This window comes from Acomys minous, assembly GCF_964271855.1.
Source record: "Acomys minous genome assembly, chromosome: 4".
In the NCBI taxonomy this organism is placed as follows: domain Eukaryota; kingdom Metazoa; phylum Chordata; class Mammalia; order Rodentia; family Muridae; genus Acomys; species Acomys minous.
In genome coordinates, this window is record NC_140486.1 from 114,423,553 (window position 1) to 114,434,220 (window position 10,668).

Consider the following 10,668-nt stretch of genomic DNA (forward strand, 5'->3'; position numbering starts at 1 on the left):
TCTGAGCTTCTAGGCAGCTCAGCTGCTTTTGCTGTTATTATTTGTCTTGTTTGTTTGTTTGCTTGCTTTGTCTCTTCTATACACTTCAGCTGGTCTGAGAGTCTTTTGGAAGCTTTGCTTGTCCCGTGGTGATTCTCGGCAGTCTTTATTGTGTATCTTTATGGGGAGGGGCCTAGAGAATCCACTCCTCCATTTCAGGGACTTCCTGAAGCTCTTTGAGCTGACTGTTTCCTGTCTTAAGGCTCTTCCCTGTAGGATGGAGGGTTTCACCTCCCCCAGAACAACCCGTTGTTTCTCTTCCCTGTAAACATGCTCGCCTAAAACATCCTGCTGTTCCACTTATCTTTTATATCCTATGTCTTAAGAAGTCTCCCTCCAAGGAGGGAGAGGGGAACACTATTGTGGATTAGTTTCCCATCCTCCCCACCCCCCGCCTCGCATCTGCTTTTTCTGTGCTTGGGATCTGGCTGTGAGCATTGTCAGGTATTATGAAGTTACCCACAGCCACACGACAGTGTGTGACATCACCTTACTTACAGATAAAGACACTGGAACCATGTTACACTTTAAGCTCCCCATTGGGACCAAAGTAGAAAATAAAAAGATGACTCGGGACCTTGCTCTTTGACTTATGGGCCCAAGGTTGCTGAAAGAACATGTCTTAGGTGTCCCTATCAGACACACCAAGGGGGCAGCGCGTGAGGTGACAGTGTGCTGATATACTTGACAGCTGAAACCCTGTGTGTTTCAGAACACCATAGCGGGTACTTGAGGGGCATCTAGTTTTTTAAAGTGTTCGAAGGCGTGGTGCTTTGAATGAGAAATATCTGCAGTTGGTGGTGGTGTTCGGGAGCTTAGAGGAGGCAGCCTTGCTGGAGGAAGTATGCCGTTGCCGGGTGGGCTTTGAGATAAAAACCAAAAGCCTCTCTCTGCTTCCAGATTGCCCTCTTGGCTTTACTCTTGCAGTCTGAGGATGTGAGCTCTCAGCTTCCCTCTCCTTTTGCCATGTCTGATGCTTGCTGGCATGTTTTCCTAACATGATGGAGTCTTATCTCTCTGGACTCAAGGCTAAGGAAACTCTCTCTTCTTTGCTTTGTCTTGGGCATGGCATTTTATCACAACAAAGGAAAAGTCACTAATACAGGAATGGAGGAAGGGCAGACATAGACCACAAAAAAGCCAGTGTGTGTGTGTGTGTGTGTGTGTGTGTATACGTGCATGTATATGAGTGTGCATGTGTGTACACTTGAGAGTGTAAATGTGTGTGTGCACACATCTGTGCGTATGAATGAATATATGTACGTGTGTGTGCACATGTGGTGAGAATGTGTGTATATGTGTATGTGTGCCTATGTGTTTGTGTGTGTGTGTGTGTGCATGTGTGTGTATGTGTGTATCTGTGTGTTTTTGTGTGCACATGTGTGGGTGCCATAGGTTAGAAGCAAAGCATTGTCTGTCCAGCTGAACATCACACCGTGGTTGGTTTTCTTCTTTACATGAGTGGCTATTTCTCTCCGTGTTGGTGGCTGGCCACTTGAGTTCTCCTCTTGGCTCTGTGTCCAGTGACAAGTTCTAGGATTGGCCCAGGAGCCATGGGATCTAAGTCAGACTAAGTGATCTGCCATTTTGGGCCTGGTGCCTACAGGAGACCAGGTGAGTAAGGCTGGGGCCCATGGACTTCACACTTTGGACAGATATTACAAACTGGCTGCTCTGGGCAGAACCATCTCACACTGAGGTGGAGCCTGGGCTACCTAGGCCCAAACAGTTGTTGCGATTTACTATCTGCTCCATTCCACATACAGTTGAGCTTATTTCCATTCCCGTGTTTGACAGAACCGCTGAGCAGTTCTCTCCCTTAGCCACAGGTCTCTGGGCGCAGGCAAAGAGGGCACTCGTCCTTCCCAGGTGATGCTAGCTCTTTCCCTGCTGTCTTCTCTTTGCCTTACCTTACTGATCTCCTTAGCTGTGGACTCTCTGGACAGGCAGGATCCAGACCGTGCTAGAAAAGTCAGCCAATCCAATGAAGTGCCCAAGACTTCCCCTTACAAAAGGTGCAGATGGAATGATTGACTGGACAAGGCAGGGATGACGAGACACACTCCTAGGGCCTGCCTGGCCCTGTCTCCTAGCCTCCAAAACGTGTTCCCTGAGTTCCGGAGGCCGGTGCAAGGCCTGCCCCTGCATCAGTAGGACTGAAGTGTCACTTGGGGGCTCCTTAGTCACCTGAACGATGGATTATATATAGTACTATGTCTCCCAAACCCCCAGGGATAGGAATTCTGGGTGCAGCAGAGACCAGGCCTCCCCACTCTGCTGCTATGTCATCTCCCTGGACCTGCCCAAACAGGAAGAGACTGGAGTTCTTGAGCCCCACCCTTCCTCAGCCCTAGGCCCAGAGAGTTCATCTCCATGGGCCCAGTGTTTCTTTTGACCCAGACCCAGGATTTGGGTGAAGTTCTGTCCCAGGGAAGTTTCTATGCTCAGACTGGAAAGGATCCATGGCCTGCTTGTCTTGGGAATGTCACCCAGTCCACATGTCTCCAGAAAGCCTTGTTTTGTCCTCCTGATTAGATGTCATTTAGGGAGTCCCAGCTCTTTGAACCAGTGGTCTGGCTTCATAGGCCCCCTCCAGGCTAGGGGCAGAGGCCTGTTTTCTTTGGAGCTGAGGAGTAAATCAATTGGAACAAAGTCAAAAGCTCCATGAAGCCAGCACACATGATGCCTGCCACTTCTCCTTAATCCATCAGGCTAGAGGAAAGGACATTGACTTAATTAGAAGGCTCTTTAACTGCTTGCCAGTGCTGACTATGCCTTCTCTCTCCTAGGTACTGGCAATCAAAACTGACATGTTTTTACAAGATTCATTCTAAAAGGGTTGGATTTAGGGATCACACATCCATGTGACTTTTTTTTTCTCTTTAAAAATGAACATTATGGCTACTAATATTTGGTATAGTTGTCAAAAATCAAACCTCTGTGTATATGTGTATACACATGTGCCTTTATTGTCTTTGTACATGTGTGTGGTGGCCTAAGATTGACATTAGGAGTCTTCCTGTCGTGGAATTTCCATAGGTGCTGAGGAATCTTTGCTGACCCTCATCTTATGCAGCAAGCACTTTATCCACTGACCCATCATCCAGCTCCTTCAACCTTGCCGTTCTATGAGTGTGTTCACTGAAGATCCATGGAACTGTGCACAGCATTAGGTTTAGCATAGCTGAGCTTTCTATAGTTGAAACGCTAAGACATCAGTCTGGGATGTGGTTTTCTGAGGCTCTGTAATTTGTCAGTTTATTTAAAAGGCACATCAGTGTCTATTGACCTGCTCAGCCTACATATTCCTGAGGAGGAGTGACTACGTAGCCCAAGGAGGCTACTGGCAGCCTGACCTCTTTTCTCAGATGGCCTCCTCAGGTCTCACCACTCTTGATGTCATCGAAGAACTGCTTCCCATAGTTGTGACCCTGGGGCTATGTCTGTTCCATGAATTTATGCTCTGCTTCTGTTCCATGGTGTGTTAGTGGGTTTCCATTGAGTAGGGGCAGTGTACATTTGCTGTCAGGAAAAAAGAACCAAGCACACATAATACAATTACATAGGTCAGATGCCCAGTGTGGGTAGCAATATGGCTACCCATTGGTTCTTTGTGCCAATGCCTCTATTTCCCTGACACAAGAACCTCTTCAACAGTTCCCATCAAATTCTGATGCTTCAACTCTCTCTGACTGCCTCTTCTGCCAACAGTCGAGGACTCATGTGATGAGAGTCAGGCCCACCCACATAACTGAGGGTAGTCTCTCTACTCTGAGGTCAGCTAATTAGTAACCTTAGCCAGATCTGCAAAGTCCTTGGTGTCCTATAATATATTCATGGGAGTAATCCCAAGGAGCAAAGGTTAGGGGTAAGGCTTCTGCCTGCCACATTTCCTCTTCCAGAATTGGTGATTAATGCAGGAAAGAAAATCCCCCCCCCTCTCTTTTTTTTTTTAATAGCCCTGGCTAGTCAAGTGTTGGGGGATTAACAGAGACAATCATGTTCTCAAGCCTTGAGGCATGGTGCCTTCTCCAGCTCTGACTACCATCTACCTTTGAGGTCCCAACACACCCTGGAGATCTGTCGTTAGCAAGGCCCCCTTCCTTGATAGCTTCTGGAGACACTGCAAACCCTGCTGACTCCCACCTGGCTTGTACATACCTTCCCTTCACACTTCCTGAGGAGCCTTGGGTCAACACTATCACAAAGCCTTTGAAGCCTTCTGTAGTCACTGGGGCAACACTTTCCCCATGTCAGCCCCCATCCCAAGCCATGTGTGGAAGGATTCCCTCCAGAGGACTCTGCCAAAGGTATTTGTAAAGGCATCCATCCATCCCTGGGCTCTGGGGACACTTGGTGGTGCTGTGTGGGTGGTGATTGACAGCCTGCTGACCCTATGTGCCCTCCTGACACAGAGCCCATGTCATGCCCCTTCTCAGGTTAGAGCAGAGGCGGGGGAGGGGGGGCATTATGAACCTTGTACTCTGAGACATAGAAGCCATGGCTAGAGGCATGTGGATATTCCCCCTGGCAGTCCTGCTTAAGCCTCAGCTTGGAACAACACTTACACGAAACAAAGAGATGTCCCCAAATCCTACCTGAGGTCCCAGCCCTGCGTGTTGTCCTAATGCTTATCTTGGATGATTACCAGTGAGATGGTATTCTGTGTTTGAAAGATGCTCTGGAGTGACTTACAGAGACAGGCAGCAGAACACTATCAGGATGAAGGTACAGGAGGAGAGGATGAGTGACATAGCATCATAAGAAAGGCCACTAGGAGGTCCTGAACCCTCAGAGTTTGGGGGCGCTTTAAGGGGCAAGACCAAGCTGAAAACAAAAGAACTGTGATCAAACACATTTGGGGAACACTGTCGACACCCCAACTCTGGAGGCTCAGGGTGCATCAGTGGGTGAGTCCCTGGGCTTCCTTGTGGTAAAGGATCTGGCTAAATTCCACCACCATCCCCCACACCACCCAGGTCACAGAAACAGTGTTTGTTTTGTTGTTGTTTTAATAACAAGATGAGACGGGTGTATTGTTATCTAACCTGCTTTCCCTACTCAGTACAGATCATAAATGGTTTCCAGATCATTAACTGTTTTCTCAGTTTCCATAATAGCTGTATTAATATTCTATTTCATGCTTAGATCATAATTTATGTCCCCAAATCCTATTATAGTCTTTTTCAGGTTAACTCCCATTTTTAAACCAATAAATAACCCTCTGTAAACAGCTTATGGCTCAATTTTTGCAGACATTTCTGATTGCATCCATAGGATATGACTCTAGCAGTTGTATTCTAGGTCAAAAGTTACATGGATTTAGGGCTGGGCTTTTTAAATATATTATTGTCAGTATTGAGTCTATTACAGGAACCTAAGCTTATTCTTTAATTTCAGTATGATTCTAAACAAACAGAGTCTGTTTGCTTTACTTAATTATGAAGCTCACGTGGCTGCTTTTGTCCTCTCATAAATCAACTCCTTCTCTGGCTCCAGCTGTGACACCCCAGCCACTTGGTGCTCCCGTCACCCTCATCAATGTCCACACTCTGCCCCGGGTGGGACTTTACCTAACTCATCCCTGCCCTTCAACTTACCATGCCAAGGTTTTCAGAAAGAAAGAAGATAGAAATGAAAGGAAGGAAAAAAAGGACAAAGGAAAAGATGAGAGAGGAAAAATGAGAGGGAAGATGAAGGAAAGAAGATAGAAGGGGAAGGAAGGAGAGAATAAAAGAAGGAAAAGCAGAGAGGAGGGTAGGGGATGGAGACAGACAAGAAGGTAGGGGAGGGAGAAAGGAGGGAAAGAAAGAGGGAGCTAAGAATGAGGGGGGCAGGGTGAGAGGGATGGAGATGTGAAGGAAAGAGGAGGGGCAAAGGAGGGGAGCAGAGAGACTGTGCACTTCTGATGCTAAATGGGGGTTATCTGTCTTGTCAAAAGGGAGAGAGCTTTGGTTGGCCTGTATTGCATTTTGTTGTTGTTGTTGTTGTTTCTTTGTTGGCACTTTCAGTGCTTTTCTTGACTGATTATACACCAGGCAGGAAGCAGGGAAGGCACTTGTCTGGAATATCACGTGCATACAACTTGAAAAGAAAAAAAAAAAAACCTGGGAAGTTGGAGAGTAAGAAAAGCAGCACACCACACTGTGTTCTGATAACCACACCTGAGGCAGAAGCCAGAGAACATGCCCACATCTCACTCTCAAATACTGTGTGCGCTGCACTAAGTGGCAGATGAAATAGAATCGGCACATTTTTATTATAAAATCTTAGCATTTGTGATTTTACTCTGGGGTCGGGTTGGGGGTACAGCTGATTCAACAACAGAATTCCATAAATCTCAACTTTGAGGCCAAAGAGGAAAGCTGGAAAGCTATGCACATCTTAATGGCAAAAAGGCTCTTTTGGTAAAGCTGGAGATAGAACTGTTTCTGAGGCTTATAGTAAATTGTAGATAGAAAGACATCTCCCTCATGTGACATCAGCTCATAAGTGAAGAGCTGCACAATGATTTGTCTCCAAAATCAGTGCCATATTTACATGCCAACTGCACGGAGGGCATTGAGCCTAGTTAAGACTCAATGTAAAGTCCAAAACAAAGCATTAAATAAAGAAACTCAGGTATACACCACATATTTATGAAGAAAAAAAAACTCAGAAGTAAGTTAAACATGTCTATACAATCTAATTACTATAAAATATGAAAAATGTTTTTCCAAACTAACAAAAATTTACAACTTGGTTCTAGGTACCGAGGGGACATCTCAGTCTGTGAAGTGCATACAAGCATGAGACTTGAATCCACATCCCTGGGACCCACACCATAGGCCAGAGAGGGTGGCATGCTGTTTGTAATCTCAGCACTAAAGAGGCATAGGCAGGTGGGTCCAGGGTTTGATGGCTAGCTCTCTGTCTGTCTGTCAGTCTGTCTGTCTGTCTGTCTGTCTGTCTCTTTCTCTCTCTCTGTCTCTCTCTCTCTCTTTCTGACACACACACACACACACACACACACACACACACACACACACACGAAATCAGCTTTTTAAGAGTGTTGCTAAATTATGGAAAACAAGATGTAGATGCTCTGTGGTACCCATCTTGACTCCCACTGTAGAGACCTGATGAGGGATGTCATTGTACCGTCATGATCCTTCCCACTGTCAGTCTACACTTTTGTGGCTGGAGCTCTTTGAAGGCAAATGTCTTTTAGTCCCCAGGGCCCACATTTGAGAGACTTTCTCTAGTTCCTTTTTTACAGTCAGTTTTATTGTATAGGATTTTCATGTACTAAAACTGACCTTTCTGTCATACAGTTTGACAAGTCTTCACAATGCCTGCAGTTAAGTGGCTGCCTGCACTGTGAATGCTTAGAGCATGCCAACTCATTACCTCAAGCCTCTCCCCAAGTCTCTGGAACTATTGGTTGGCTTTCTGTCCCTGTAGGTTGCCTTCTCCAGGAATTTGACTGGAATTAATTGTTTGCATTAATCTGTAGCATATTCCTGTTACGTTATAACTGTCTGCTCATTTGCTCCCTAGGTGATAGACATGCGGGTTGTTCTCAGTTCTTTTTTATCTTTCTTTCTTTCTTTTTTTTTTTTTTAGTATTTTAAATTTAATTTTAATTTATGTGCGTTGGTGTGAGGGTGTCAGATCTTGGAGTTACAGACAGTTGTGAGCTGCTATGTGGGTGCTGGGAATTGAACCCAGGTCCTTTGGAAGAGCAGGAAGTGCTCTTAACCACTGAGCTATCTCTCCAGCCCTGTTCTCAGATCTTAAAAAATCAGAAATGAAGCTGACACCGTTGCTAGGTGTAGGTGTTCGTGGGTAGACCTGACACCATTACTGCGTGTAGGTGCTCATGAGTGGACAGTTTTCCATCTCTCTTGGGTTGGTGCTGAGGCTTGTGATTGCTTTGTCAGGGGATGCCTCTGTGTTCCATTGCCTATCTTGCTTCTCACCAACTCTTTCTTTCTTTCTCTCTCTTTCACACCAGCATTAGCTCTTCATACTGATGCTTTTGTCCCTTCCTACTGGTCTCCTGATTTTTTAAAAAAATATGGACACTTTTTATGATTCTCAATCCTGTCTCTCACAGCCTCATTTACACAAGAAAGCTCCATCCCAGACACAGGACACTCTGCTGACCTGAGAAAGAGGAACTTTCTACTTAATGATGCTTCTGTATCATTCAGATTATAGATCAACATTGAGAGCTCTCAAGTGTAACCTCTAAAACTTCGGAGTATCAATTTAAGAAGCACAAAAGACCTAATTAAAACTTGAATGAGAGAGGGGTGGAGTTGATTGCACATGTCTTTCAGCTTGCAGAGGAGAGAAGGAAGGGCTGTTGGTTGCTGTGTGTGGATGCTGTGCCTGCAAACAGATGTCCACATTCAGAGCTTAATGTTGTAATGACAGGCCAGAAGTAATGCAAACCAGAGATTCCTACAGAGTATCGAGGGGAAATGTAGAAAGAGGAAAAGAAGTGTGGATGAAGAGGTTTCCAGTCTTTAACAGCATGCTGTACCATTTCTATTTGGAATATGCTCATGTACTGTCCTAATAGTATTTTAAAGTATTGATTTAATGGAGATCTGAAGGGTTTGGACAGTGTGTGCTTGAGGCCACATTGCATAGGAAGTGATAGGATAATTCCTGCCTGGAGAACTGGCCATTGATGGCACCAGACTCCAGGCTCATATCTCAGCTTTAGAGGGGAGCTTTGGAGCAAGAGACAGAGCATTGGAGCCACATAGCCAGGGTGGTGGTGGTGGTGGTAGATTGCTCTTAACATTTCCTTCTCTGAGGGGACATAAGTTGGTGATTTATGGAAGAAGAGTCTGGTTGACCAGATGGCTGCATTGTGAGAAAGCCCAGTCCTGGTCTAATGATCTCAGAAGCTGATCTTAGAGGTAGCAAGAATTTAACCATGAGCCCCAAATATCTCTGCCCACCTCCATTCAAGTCAAATGGAATCCTTGGAGCCTGAAGAAAAGTGAGGGACGTGAGTCTGTATTTGCTTAAGTGAGAATCATACAAGGGTTAAGGTGTATGTTTGAAGGTATATGTTTGTGTGTAGAGATCACACACACACACACACACACACACACACACACACACACACACACACACAGGTCCTGGTGGTAAGATGCTGCCCGTGGTCACCGAAGACACTTGCTGTCTTTGTTCTGCTCTGTACTCTTGGCAACGTGGCTCTCTGCCTTTCTAATAGGTATGTGCTTTATACAAGTCTTCACCTAACGAACACAGCCTTTACCTCTGTGCTCCCTATGCCTCTTGTCTCCCCCCATGTGAGGCCTGAGCACACTCCAGAGATGTCCATGTTGTTTCCACAGTGAAATTGCAGTGTCCCTTCTACTTTTCAACCTAACCTAGGGCTTTGAGTTGGGAACAAGAGAATAAAGGCTGCCTTCACATCAGGGGGTTAAATGTTTTCAACCCAAGAGAACCTTCTCCCTTGCTTTACATACCTATGTTCTGGATATTTGTGGTCATTAGAATATTTAAATTTTAATTTAAAAAAAACTGGATCTATCTGCATGTTTTTAAAAAGTTATTTATTTTTATTTTCTGTATACAGATATGCTTGCCTGCATGTGTGTCTGTGTACCACATGTGTGAAGTACCCAGGGAGAGCAGAGGAAGGTGTCATATCCCTTGAAACTGGAATTACACACCTTGTAAGACCATGTGCTAGGAATAGAAACCATATCCTCTAGAAGAGCAGCCGTGCTCTTAACCACTGATCTGTCTCCCTACCTCCTAAGCTACATTTAAAAAAATTCATCAAAGTGACTTGTCTCCTAGAATTGAGCATGCACTGTGCTTACAGTAGGACAAGGGGATTTGAATCCCAGTAGTTGGCTACATTAAGAATATTGCTTTATTTTAATTTGTGTGTGTGTGTGTGTGTGTGTGTGTGTGTGTGTGTGTGTGTGTGTGTGTGTGTTTAGAGTCATCTCTTTCCTTTCACCATGTGGGGGCTACGATGGAACTCTGACATCAGAGTTGGCAGCTAGCATCTGTGCCCATGTAGATATCCCACTGGTCTTACTCTCATAGGATGGAAGTGAGATAAAAATTATTATGTGGGCTTTCCACACAAGAAAAGAAATAAGAAGCTGCGTATGTATCCCATTTACCAGATATCTGTGGCTGGACCAACTGATTTGTATGTATCAACATAGTCCAAACTCCATTGACTCTTTCAAACTAGCATTTGGAAATCAGTGAATATTAATGGTGATATATAACTTATATAAGTAATTTTAAGAGTCTCTGAGTTTTGTTATATTTACAGTGTTTTGTTCTTGTTCTTTTTGTTTTTGTTTTTGTTTTTATCTTACTCTATCACTCCTCCTGGAAGAATTAAGATCTCACCAGGCACCAAGAGAGCTGACAGCCTGGGCACACTGCAGGAATTATTGAACTATATGCTGCCCAGGGGTTCTGGTGGTTTTGAAAACGTGCATACATGTTGTATCCCTCTTGGAGGATGTGAATGGGGCTACGTGGCTGCTGGTATTTCTCCTTAAATTCCAAATGGAGCCTCATATTGTCTAGGCTGTCAGCTACTGTAAATAACAAGGGCAGAGCCTCTGCTGG

General features: G+C 45.0%; 1 long non-coding RNA gene across 1 annotated transcript in view; it reads left to right on the forward strand.

The window, feature by feature from the left end:
• Window positions 1-9,816, forward strand: part of LOC311596239 — a 55,945-nt gene extending 46,129 nt beyond the window's left edge. Inside the window, exons 3-4 of the long non-coding RNA XR_014778787.1 lie at window positions 6,788-6,920; window positions 9,644-9,816. This is a non-coding gene — a long non-coding RNA (uncharacterized lncRNA). The remainder of the gene's footprint in view (window positions 1-6,787; window positions 6,921-9,643) is intronic.
• The last annotated feature ends 852 nt before the right edge of the window (window positions 9,817-10,668 follow it).